The sequence below is a fragment of the Corvus kubaryi genome, unplaced genomic scaffold, assembly GCF_017639235.1.
Source record: "Corvus kubaryi isolate FWS band 111438036 unplaced genomic scaffold, C.kubaryi_AGA036_p1.0 133, whole genome shotgun sequence".
NCBI classification, from domain to species: Eukaryota; Metazoa; Chordata; class Aves; order Passeriformes; family Corvidae; genus Corvus; species Corvus kubaryi.
In genome coordinates, this window is record NW_024580667.1 from 16,221,330 (window position 1) to 16,234,562 (window position 13,233).

The following is a 13,233-nucleotide window of genomic DNA, read 5'->3' on the forward strand; positions in this document are numbered from 1 at the left end:
ATCCTTGAATAAGAGAAGGGGAGGAAGACAGACTGAAAGACCTTGAAACCTGGTGCATTCCAGATGTGAAGGCTTCTATCCAGCAGATTATTTCTTGGAGTTACTGTGTTTTAGAACGTCTCTGTGTAGTTTTTCCCAGATCTTCTGCAATTTCCACTCACCTGCAGAGGCCTGAGAGAGTATCTTTGTTCATCAAGATGAAAAAGAGATGTAGCATCCTAGAAGAGAGGTAGGGAAATGGTAAAGAAGATGAGAAAGAGTGAATATTTTCAACTCAGGGACTAGTGCAATTAGCTGGATTTATGTATTTATGTTATTCATTATTTTAATAAAATTGTAGTTTATACCCAGCCTTGAAGAATGCATTTTAAAATAATTTACTACAGCAATAGTTCTAAATGGATAGAGATGGTATGCAAAATTGTTTTACATGCTACATGTGAAATATGAGATGCTTTGGCTGCTGCTGGCAATGACTTTTTAAAGCCCATTCCTGTCAAGGATTTTTGATTTATTTTTTACATTCTTTAAGGCTCCACTCTTGTTGTGACAATTCTCATTACATATTTAGTTGCATGTCTATAGATGTGCATAAAACTATGAAGTCATGAGGGTTTCTTATGTGTTTCAGTTTCTATTAGTTTTTTTTCTTACTTGTGGTATCACAGGCTGATTGAGATCAGAAGGGACCTCCGGAGGTCACCTGGTCCAACACCCCCAGTCAAGCCAGGTGACCGAGAGCTGGTTACCCAGGACTGTGTCCAGACAGATTTTGAATCATCTCCAAAGATGGAGTCTCCACAACCTCTATGGGCAACCTGCACCAGTGCTCGATCACCCCCTCAGTGAAAAAGTGTTTCCTGATGTTTGGAGAGAACCTTATTTTTGGCTTGTGCCCGTTGCCTCTAGTCCTGTTACTGGGCACCACTGAAATGAGCCTGGCTCCATCTCCTTTGTACCCTCCCTGTAGGTATTTATATACACGGATGAGATACTGCTGGGCCTTCTCTTCTCTGGGCTGAGCAGCCTCTGGTTTCAAAGCCTTTTCTCGTAAGAGAGATGTTTCAGTCTCTTAATCATCTTCATGGCCCTTCACTGGACTCTCTCCAGTGGAGAATCCCTGTCTCTTGTATAGAGGGCAGCTCAGAACTGGACCCAGTGCTCCAGCTGTGACTAGAGGTGGAATGATCATTCAGGGTTTATCCTCAGGGTTTATTCAAGTTTGTCTGAAAACTTACAGTGGTCCTGACTGCGGAGAGTCTGCCCAGATGTCCTGGCTTGTTTTACAGAGCTCTGCCACTGTTCTCAAACAGACCAACTTTTGAGACAGTGGCAGGCAGAGATAATATTGTTAAAAGCCAGCTGATATGACATGTAAATTAAGTACTTTTCCTAAGCTTTCTCTTCACATACCAGCCCAGGTCTGGGTCCTGGTCCAGTACCAGCTGGCTAGTGGTGACCCTTGGAAGATACTGGAGCCACCCAGACACAATTCAACTTAGTTGGCATGGAATTTATCATATACCATCCTCCTGGCTTCAGGGGGAACAGACCCTCAAAGCCCTCAGAAAACCTAATGGTTGTTGGCATGTCAAAACTCAAATATGAAGTTTTGTTGCAGAAAAATTGATTATTTATTTGAAAATTAAAGCTGTCCTTTTTGTTTTTCATAAAAACTGTAGTGGTTTAAACTCTACAAAAAAGCTGGTATGTAGGACAAATGGGATTTCTTACCACAGGATCAGGGTTGATTTTATATCCCCCTTTTCATTAATCTAAGGTGCCTCAGAGAACTGTGTATATGTCAGACTGCATTTTATTGAGTTTAGAGTTTAATTGCTGCAAAGGATGATCTATCTGCTAGAATTTTTGTTCACATTAATAAACCCTCTTGGTAGTTATATAAACATTTACTGTAGTACATTAATGAAAAGTGTGCTAGTGCAGGTGCTGAGTATACAACAATAAAATTTTAGCAGTCAAGAGGTTGTTTATTGTACTTTGTCACATATTCTCTTGCACTCATAGGTATTGAGACTGAAATGGAACAAATGAAAAACCAAGATTAGAGCCTCTTAAAATGGGAAATAAAGAAAAACATTTTTAACCGCTGTGAGTTTTTTTCAAGTGTAAAACAATGCATGATTAATTTAGAGGAATTAATATTATTTCTCCAAGCAGACTATCCATGATTTTCCTTTTTCTTTTACGTGATAAATACTATTGCCATAAAAACAATAGAAAGCAAGAACTCATGACAACTCATTCTAGGTCTGGTAGGCTTGAAGGTAAACTGAGCTGCCCAGAGAGAGTTAGTGAAAGAGTTTACTTGCTGTAATTGTAATAAAGGAAATTTAAAAAGTATGATCTGTTTCAAGTCAAAAATGAATAACTGAATATTGTCTTAAACAGTTTTCCCCCTCTTCTTGGCATGCTTATGTTCTTTAGGCAAGTGGCATTATTGGACTCAGGATACAGATGCTATTTCTTTTAGATCTGTGCTTCTGAACTATTCAGTCCAGTAATTCCAAGTTTGTAGTTTCAGAACCTTGGCTTTCCAGTGTAAGAGAATAAAATGTAAAAGCTAAAATAGATCATAAGTAGGGATCCCATCAAGCACTATTTTTTTTTTGGTGTTATGCTTCATATATAGCATAAGCTTATGCCTAATGAGTTTGATACAATGTTAAACACATTGGTTGTTTTGTGCAATGTATCTCCATTATTATTCTCTATCTCATATTTATTCCAGAAAGGTGGCCTTTCTCTGACTGTCATGCTACGTTAGCTATTAAAATATTACAAAAGCGTAACAAAATGTTCTTTAAAAATAACTTCTGTAGGGAGGTGAGAGGTGTTTGGCTAGAAAACTAAGATTAATGCCATTATTATTATTATTATTATTATTACGTCATTACATCATTATAGGGTTTTTTGGTGTCTTCAAAATATGGATTTATGGATTTCAGTTTCCATGTGTCTCGCATATGTAATAGCGAGATTTTTTATAGTTTTCCTTCTTTCTCGACTTTCTGTCTGAAGCACCCGTGCTCACGGTGGTGCTCACAGTTTTACACGGTTTAGCCATAGGAGGGAGCCTCTCTTCCAAAGTTAACACAGGGAGCTGCAGTCGTGGGCCTTGGCAGGTATCTTCCCGACGATTTGCATTTGGGAGTATAAACGCCTCCTTTTTTCCTATGAGGCTGATCCACTGCAGTTTCACAGGCAGGTCCGTTTACATGGAAGTCAAGCCTGCCAGTTCCACAAACACCTATGCAGAAACTATCAAACCTGCTCCCAGTGGATTTTAAGGGTGCAAGATCATACCTGCACGTAAGAGTGATTCAGGTTTTTTTGAAAATAGCTGGGTCACATAAATATCTGCCAACATCACTACATCATCCAGCTGGTGCAGGAAAGGATGTTGTTTACCTGGTGCTGCAGAAGTTACACTCTGGCCTTTTTAATGACGTTTATTTTTCTTCATTACAGACAATAAGTATTGGACAGTCAGTATTTTGGTTGTTGTCCATTAATTCAAGTTAGGTTTGACCATAGCACAAAGTTTATGCAGTTCATAATAAAACTTATGCTTTAGTGGTGTTCCTTTAGGTGGAAGGAAACCCATCTGAGTATATTAAAATTTCTGAGTACTTTGATTATGTTGAATTGGACCAGTAAGCTGCTATAAGAGAAAGAGAAAGTAGTCAGTCAAATTAAAAAACCACAAAATAAATGCAGAAGGGAAATACATCATTAAAGGGGCAAAATAGAGTGGTTAGAGAAGCCTGAGCAAAAGAATAGCATAAAATGTTATAAGAGCTTAAAACCCAAATTAAATTAAATTTTACCCAATTTAACTGCATAAATCTATATAAGTGAGATGTAAAGGAAGGTACCCTTGAAGTTTGTATGTGGTCAAAAATCATTTCCCAGGTTACTTGTGCTTGGTGATTCAGCTTGAGGCTCCCTTTTGCAATGGTCAGAGGTTTCCCTTATGTTTTACCATCGGGTGTGCCATCCTCTTCCCCATCATATAGGTCTGAGCTGCGGCACTGAGGGTGAAGTGGCCTCTGAAAGAGGGATGGAGATTTGTGCTCAGATGTCACAGAAACACAGCACTTGTGGTACCTGGAACAAGAGCTCACAGTGGACTCAAACAGGAAAGTGGGTTCTCCAGCCTTGCAAAGCTGCCTTTTCAAGTTTCTCCCCTTCTTATTTCAGTTCTAGGGCATATTTTGCTTTCTGAATCCTCTGCCACTCAATATATACTCTGAAATCGGTCCTGGGTTGTAACAGGTTTATCTTACATTATTTTGCAGAAATAAAATAAAAAAAGCCCAACATCTTTTCTCACAGCAAGAGCAGTACATGGTAATAACTCAGGCATTTCTCACACCTAGCATTCTGCTACTTTTCTTGCATACATTATTGGATAATGTCCAGATTAAGTCATATGTTATTTTTCTTGTCATATGAATATGATGATAACTCCTGGGAGGAATCTTTAATGAGGGAGTAAATCTCCAACAGTGCTTATGTTCCAGTACTACAAATTCTTGTAGTATTCAAGTAGATTTCTTGTATGGAGTCTGATTAACTGTAAGGCATTGATGATGCTTGTGTTTGCAGCAGTTTCCAGGGCAGTTTCCCATAAGCTATTTATACCATATGTCAGTACCCCACTTTATTCCTTACTTCTCCTCCCCCTTCCCAAATATATCCTAGTTAACTCTATTAATTTTTTTTTTTGTTGTTTTGGAAAAATCGACAAGAATACCACTATATAAGTCATTGTGTATATGTTTTCACTGTAGTAATACTCAAAAGTTGGAATTCCAGCTGTGCTGCAAACCTCTGAACTACAGGGAAAATACATGTGTCTCCTGCAAAAGACTTAACAGTCTGAGGCTCCAAGCCTAAGAATTTTTTAGCAGATGTTTGTCTTTAAATGTTAAAGGGGTTACAAAAGTATTGATGGTTGGGCTTTAAAGGCCTTCCAGTCTTCTCAATGTCTATGTCTGTGTGCCTGCTCATATCAGTCTGTCTGTAGCACAGTTGTGATGACAATACCTGATGTTTAAAAAGTACCAGGGAATGTTCATAGTATGGATGTCTCCTGACCCCACACTGCCCACTCATCCCTAGTTTGGTGCAGGAGGCTGCCGAAAATAGGCTGGATTATAGGAACTTTTCCTGGCTGTGCAAGAGGCGAACCCCACTGTCCAAAATGATAGTGTTGGCTCATCTTTGACCAGTATGACATAGATGCCAAAGCCTCTGGTAAGGCACTCAGAATGTGTTTTCTTTCCCAATTTACAGAGAAAAACATCTCTTTTGCTCCTTGTGTCTTATTGCCAAAGGAGGAATTAATATTTAGCGTTGTACAAGCCACACGCTGTTCTTTTCCTTTGCTGTTTTAATTTTGCTCTTCTCTCCAGCTTTAGGAAGACTGACATGTTTACTGAAGTTTGCAAGCTGATGCACCAGCTTTGGCTGACGTACTTTGAAGTTCCAAGCTAGACATCCTCAGCTTCACACATACACTCCTAATGTAAACCCAGCTGCACTGCTGAATCCTTGCTTTCATCCAACTCTGAAACAAAAGCAGAGAGTGGGTTTAGACTGAACCCATGAAGATTAAACCCCAGGGAAATGATATTCGATAACCCTTGACAAAGTGAAACATTGAGTTCAGTAACATTCTTGCTCAAGTAACTAATCATCTGAGTTTTTAATTTCTCTCCCTTTTTACCCTACTATGGTTTTTTGCTGTGTTCTCATCTCATTGCTAATACTTCCTTCGTTCCTGCCAGGTCATTCCTCTTCCAGTTTGCAGAGTTGCCATCCCACTGCTTTCTCAGAAGAAAAATCCAGTCACGTAGATAAAGAATATCCCTGAATTTCAACAGATATGTTTTATAGACTAGCTGACCATAGATCATTAAATAACCTTACCATTGAATGGTAAACTTTTAAAATTATTTGACTGTGTTAAGTAGCCCAATTAAAAAGTGTACTCTCTAGAGCATCTACTGACTATAGAACTCACATTTCTTAATCATATGCTTAGAAGTCAGATGGTGTAACCTTAAAATGTGCATTTCCTTCTGTTTATAAAGATATGCCATCTCCAGATGATCTAGATTATCTTTAAGGTCCCTTCCAACCCAAGCCTTTCTATGATTCCATTTTCCACACTGCCTTAAAGAATTATTGGGAGTTTAAGGTAAAAAAAAAAAAAAAAAAAAAAAAAAAATTAAAAAAAAAAAAATCAAAGAACTGCAGTGGATTGCACTAGTCAGTCACACCAGTAAGTCTCAAAGAGTTTAGTAATCTTTAGTTTTGCTGGAATCTTTTCCAGTGCGATTGCCTGCACCACTCTGCTTGTAGAAAAGATTCTTTGAACTGCTCTTATGATTGCTATTAAACATGTGTGGCTGTTATCCAAATGAAAGCCTTATCCAAGAGCCTTATGCTTTTTTGTTAATCCAAGAAACATGGGAAGGAGTAAATGTTGTGCAAAAAAAGGTGCTTTGGACAGATTATACAGATAAGAGGACATAGTTGTGAGCAAGCAGAGAAAAACTTATGGAACAGAGTACGCAAACCTGCTGATATTTCCTGAAGCTCAAACTGCCTTCAGGTGTTTATCATGAGTCTGAAAGTTACATTCTGCTACAAGAATGAGAAAAATTAGCTCTTCCAAAATTTTAGTGTTGCTTTTGTCCTGTTGTGAATTTTTTGTTCCTGTATGCAAGCTTCCAAGTACGAAGTTGGCTACATTTTTCATGCTTCATTCTTCCTTTTGATCGGTAAAGCTCATCTCATTTGTGTATAACATAGTTAACCACCTGCTGGATGGTACAAACTTTTTTATTTAGAGGAAATTTATTTCTATCAAGTGGTCTGTGAAGAGGCCTTTTTGTTTCTAAAATGTTTAAGGTACTTCCTTCTTTACAATGGGAATGCTCTCAGATTGTTAGGGAGAAACAAAGAAGCAATGGTGGCAGTTTAGAAACTGTAATTGGGATATAAATGGTTCACAAGTACATCTCTTAAAACTTCTTTTTAAAGGGTGAAATTCATACCACATGACTTTCACTGCACTGGAGTCCCCCCTAAGTCCCAGAATGGATTCACCTAAACCAAGGATGTAATTCAAAGGTGGTTCTTAAGGAAAAAAACCATACTAAAAATTGGAATTGAATTGATGAAACAAGATAATTGCTGATATTCCTCTGTATAAAACTGTCAGATTTTGCTTTTTTGGATATCAATCAATTTCTGTGGTTTTTTTGATTATCTTTCAGTATCATAAGTTGGGTACCACCTCAAAGATATTCTACAGAAATAAAAGTATTTGTAAATATGGAAGCACTTAAATACTGTTACCTGGAACAAAGTGAATCTTTTTGAAAAGACAGTAGTATTTTTTGAAAGAATTAACAGGAGCCCATATTTTTTGACAGAATTGTGAATATCAAATCCCAAACTAGAAGCAATAGTAACATAATTGCTGATAACAAATACAGACCATATTAAATTTTATCTCAAACACAGAGTAGACTAGTCCCCGTTTTCAGAAATCATCTTCTAGAGCATGAGGATCACTGGAGCTGGGGTGAACTATTCTGGAACAGCGGAGATTTGGCTTTCTGCCAGAGACTCCCTTGAGCCAGGTCATTTGGCCTGAGTATTCAACTATAAAATGAGAGATTTGACACCCTCCAGTATTCATGATTATAAATAAATCTGATTAGATGAACAATCAGAAACAAAGACCAAAACATATTAACAGCCTGTGCTCCTCTCTAAGGAAATTAGAGGCTAACTACAGGCATTAGGATGTCTGTTAATGAGCTCAAGTCTGTGGAGGTGGAGTCTTACATTTCAGAGTTCATTCACCATCTTCCTTTTTCAAACTTTTTCATGGAAAGGCAATTTCTTCATGAGGAGTTCTGTGAAATCTGGCAGGATTTTTACATTAAATACATTAATATTTTAAAAAGATTTCTGAATTCATTTTAGCAGAGAATTTCCATTCAAATACTGAATTTGCAGACAGCAATTTTAAGATATATGAATCCTCTGATATTTCTTGATGTCTTTTAGGTAATAAATAAAAGACATCACATTGCAGTTGTTTGCCTCAGATTACTGCAGTGAGACCTTTGTCCAGTAAAGAATTGTTCAAGATTCATGGTTCAATAATTGAATTAACACGGTGAAGAGATAATTCGCAAAAGTCACAGTCCAAGTGTTCTTTGGTCATAAATGAAACAAACCAAATTCTTTCTTTCCTTTCTTCTTTCCTTTGTTCTCTGGTGATGTTGCTATTTTCTTAAACTAAAATATGTCTTAAATAAACAATTTGGATTAATTCCTCTTCTTGTAGCCTTTTACTTCTGCCCTTAGACCATCCAAGAAAAGTGGAAAGGGATTCCCTCAAATTCACATTTTTGAGGTAGGAAAATGTGTTCCAGGCATTTATTGCACGTTTGGTTCATTTTCACAGTTAAAATGGCTCTGTGTGGTGGAAGACTCTCCTCTGCTCCTGGCTCCTCCTTCAGCTAAGCAATAATGGGGGGACAGGGCTGTGAAGTCACAACCCACATTGTGAAAAGAGATCACATCCATCAAACTGTCACCTTCGTTTTCTCTCCAGGGTCACAGAGGAACAAAGTCAGCTTGTGTCAGGTTGAAATAGCATTGGTAAGTGTTAGTGTGTGTGAAGCTGGTGGCTTGAAGTCTATTTATTTTGTTTGAAAGGCTCAAACAGCATGCTGCCAAGCAGAGGAACAAGCAGGAGGAAGTCTCCTTATAAATTATTACTGGAAGGCTCACAGCCAACATTTAAGATGTGAAATTATGCCATCTGCTTTTCTAGGTCTTTGATTTACTTTGTGGCAGCTGCCTGTTTATGAGTTTTTTGCATCTTGAAGAGAAGTAAAACTTGTGCTAAAAACTATTATGAAAACAGTGTTTCTTTAACAAAGATTTAATGCTTTCTTGAAAAGCAGAGGATATGCAGGAGATGTTATCTCAATATCTATCTCATGTTTTCAAGACAAATTATATTAAAAAGCATTGTCTCTTTTTTCATAAACTGGAAATGAAGATAGAATCCCTTTCTCATTATGAAAAATGCAATTGTTTGTTCTGATTTTAGCTACAGAAGCATTTCAGGGAGGCACCAGTGGTTTTTTAATACAGTGACTCATAATGTTATTGATTTTGTGTCTGTTGGGATACTTTTTGTTATTGATTTTTATGGGGGAACATCTTTGTTGTTGTTTTGCTGTTTGAAATATTTAAGATTTACTTACATGTTCTTTTTTAAAAAGAAAAATCTTAGGCCCAACAAGGACTTTAGGAAGTCACATGGCTAATTTTAAAAGAAGAAAAATAAGCCTAACTACTTCAGTGCAGGCTAACTGAGATGCACGCGGGGACTCTTGCAAACACCCAGGGGTGTGCTTATTTCAGAAGTGAGCGGCTGAGAGGGTGAGGAACGGAGACATGCACTTTTCTGTGCCTTGTCCTGTCGTGCTGTCTGTGCAGGGGGTGTGCTGCCCAAGTGCTTGGCACGCTCGTGTGGCTCTCCTCCCTGAGGATGCTGTGCAGCGGCGGGGCTGGGGGCTGAGTGGCAGCAGCATCTCTACCCCCACCCCCCGGAGGATCGCTCCTGCTGAAGTCATTTGGTGCGCGCTGCTTTTTCCTGTGCGAGGATTAGGGGGTAGGAGAATGGCTTTGTGAGGAAGCTCGGAGAGTGGGAGCTGAAGAGAGGTTGAACAGAGGGGCCGAAAGACTTTAGCCTTTCATAGTTCTTTCAGTCAATTCATTCTGAGAGACCAATTGCATGCGGTACGGCAGCTGGGGGTTTTGTTTTCCTTTCAGCTGTGTACTGTAGGAGAAGCTGGTAAGGTTATTTTTTTTATCCTTGTTCTACTGTTCCATGATGCTATTGTAATTGCTTTATCAAAGCGACTGTTTGGTGAGGAAGGGAAGTTGGTTAATGATGCTGAGGGTCCCTGCATTGTCTCTGCTTTGTGCAGCTGCAGTCTGGGGAGAGGCACTGTTTACAGTACAGGGGCTGGTTTCCGCTGAACAACTTTGCTGTATTTTTCTGAAGTTTTTTGAGCCTTTCTTTCAGCAAAGCTAGGAAAATAAGCAAATAAACAGACCTGGCTGTTTAGAAATGGGTAAATTCATAGAGGCTGTAGTTTGTTGAAAAAGCTGCTCTGCCTAATTCTTAGTTTCAGATGTTCTTGCTTTGATGTTATCAGATTTGTTACTTTGCTGAATCAACTCCAAAACTGGGTTTTATTTGAGAACCTTTCTTCACAAATCTTTTCATGTTTTCAGCAGGGTCAAGACAGGTCACTTAAACTGATAGCCAAAGAAAACAACACAAAAATGTATCTGTGGAAGGTGAAAATATTTGAGGAAAGGAAAAATCCTAGGGGAATTCAGGAATTAAAAAATAAATGAAGAAGCATTAATTCTTGGCAGTAATTTTTAGCAGAATGCTTCTATCAGTGTAATGGGAAGCATGTGGTTAGGCAGAGAATATAAATACTCTTTCATAAGATCCAAGATGCACAGGTGCATATCCTGTTTAACTGCACCGTTCCAAAGTTATCGTATTTATCTTCATTAAGAAAAAAAAGAAAAAAAAGGAATGCTAAACCAGAAGATCTTGGCTATCCTGTTCCTTTTGTTATTTCTAGACTAGTGACTTGTGTTGGCCAGAATCTTTTATTTCCTTTCATATTATCGTGGGAAACTTTAGCTTGAATTGGTCGGACATACGTGAGCGCAGCTTGGGGTATACCATGCCTATTCCACAGGCAGACTCTGAAAGTCCTGCCTGTGACTCAGATGAATTGTAAAGACCATAATTACAAACAAAAGTTTCCTTTGTGGCCATTCAAAAATCACAAACAAGGTAAGAGGGGATGATTGACAACAGTTACACTACTGATTGACAGAGAACCAAAAACTTGGTCTGTGACTTACTATGTTAGTTTTTCAAGAAGTGTTGACCTTTTTCACTATTATTCTGTTCTTTCTGGTGGACTATTCCCAACTCCTCTATTGAGGCTAGAATGTCTATCTAAAATGTGTCTTTGTAATTACTGCCTATAGTCTGTATGTCTCTTTACAATGATATGCTTATTTGTTGATGCTGAAACAAAATTGAGAGATGCATTGCAATCAGACCTCCATGAAAGAATGTGTATCTTTTATATGCCTCACATGCTTAGCTATTGATTTCAGCTACAGATTTCACTCCCATGAAGTAATGAAGTGCCACATCCAAATCCTGCAGATTTATACTCACAGTTCTAGCTGTTAATAATGGAAGGCCCAAGGATATCAATGTGGTTACTCATGTGAGTAAAGATTTGGAGACTCATTTCCCATTCATGAATGAAATGGTTTGGGAAATGCACAGTTACTATGGTTCTCTTTTGGCTTAAAAACAAAAATTTCCATAAAAACAACCACTAATGAGATCTGTTAGAGGGGCCCAATGACAGAAAAATTCAGTGATTTAATATAAGAATGTGGTAATAATATAAGAATGTGACAGCAGTATTTTAGGAATTATAATAAAAATGTTCCCTCTCTTCAGCTTTTTAACAGTTTTAGAAGCAAGGGAAACTTAATTAATCTCTTTGTGTTGCCCCACTAGATACGGCCACGACTCCTGAAATACCACCGCACCTATGAGATACTCCTCACCTTAAAAATAAAAGTTAGTTTTGGGTGGTCTTTATCACGTACTTGTACCTACTCTCAGTGACAAGTGTCAGTCCTAGCAAATGACAGTAAACTGATATTTCTGGTTAGGCTTCTCCTGGTTGTCTGTAGGCAAAGGTAACAGTATCTCCAGGGTACAATGTTTATTTCACATCCTTGGTTTCACGGCAAGCAAACAAGAAGCAGGATGTTTTCTCTGGTACACCAGTTAAGGCTCCGCAGTTCTCTAAAAGAGAAATTACTTTGGTTCAGTGTTTCTAAACTGTTCAACAGCATCCTTTAGTTTACAGAGATAAAAGAGATGTATTTACTGCTACTTCTTTCCTAGTTTTCATGAATTCTAAATTTCCAAATTGTATTTTGGAGGAAATATAGGCATCTAATTCAACAGAACTCACAACTGATATTATAGCCCTGCATGTAGATGGTAAAGGAAGTATACTAAAAGTGTTGTGCCAAAGAGCCCTGAAATTACCTGTCTGAAACAGAGAATTGGCTAGCCTATCAATTTTTAAAAGGAAGAGATACATAGACTTTTGTATGGCCATTATTGTTAGAAAAAGGGCCTTGATCACCCCCAACATCACATCTATGCATAAAGAAGTAGATCTTGGGTATAAATGTCTTTTATTAAAGCAGAACAAAATTCCAAAGGTAGAGGGAAACACATATAAGCAAACATAACATTCATTTACTTATAAAATTAGACCAATCTAAACATATTCCAGCAGCCATTAGCTATCAGCTATTTGTCACAACTGAAAGGTTTAGGCAGATCAAGACAGTAATATTGCTTCTCAAAACACATAAACAATTGTGTAAAAGCAATTATAAAGATGGAGTTGCCACACTGGTGCTGTGCTGGAGTTTGGTGATTTTTTGGTGAGTTTTTTCACATTTCTTGGTCCAAATGTCACATAAACACCATGTAGAGCAAAAAAAAAAAAACAACCCAACAATAAAAAAGTGTGTTTTCTATATTATATACATATATACTTATATATGTATGTATAAACATTAAGGAAAATTTATTAAAAAGTACTTGGCACACTGCAGATTTTTTCCCAGCTGGCTTTGCTAGTATTCTTCTTGTACTCTTGCTTGTCTCACTGTAAGATCTGTTGTTTGAACAGATCTGAAAAGACTCATGCAAACATCAAACATCTTCTGTGTTAACTAAACACTCTCTATGTTTGTTATTACACAGAGGATTCACAAAGCTTATACTTAGAGCTGAAGGCTGCCCATCTTCCTAGGAATTACTACCTGAAGTGAATGTCACAATAAGTCAGGCTAAGCATACTCCAAAAGAATTCTACTTGTCTTATTCTTAACAGGAGGAAAACACCTGGGCTCTCCCAGGAAGCTGCCACGTTGCAAACAGTAAGCAGCAGGAGGTCCAGTCTGGTGGGAAAGGATAGGAATTAGCAAGTACAGCTCCCACTTGACTGCCTGACAAAACAA

General features: G+C 38.0%; 1 protein-coding gene across 2 annotated transcripts in view; it reads left to right on the forward strand.

Moving 5' to 3' along the window:
- Nucleotides 1–13,233, forward strand: part of MID1 (midline 1) — a 242,505-nt gene that overhangs the window by 59,107 nt on the left and 170,165 nt on the right. Inside the window, exon 1 of one of the 2 annotated variants that reach the window (XM_042037881.1) lies at nucleotides 9,746–9,922. The exons of the other annotated variant lie outside the window; for it this stretch is intronic. The gene's annotated coding sequence lies outside the window, so the exon portion shown is untranslated. Of the gene's footprint in view, nucleotides 1–9,745; nucleotides 9,923–13,233 lie in introns of those variants that run through there. 2 annotated transcript variants of the gene reach the window in all.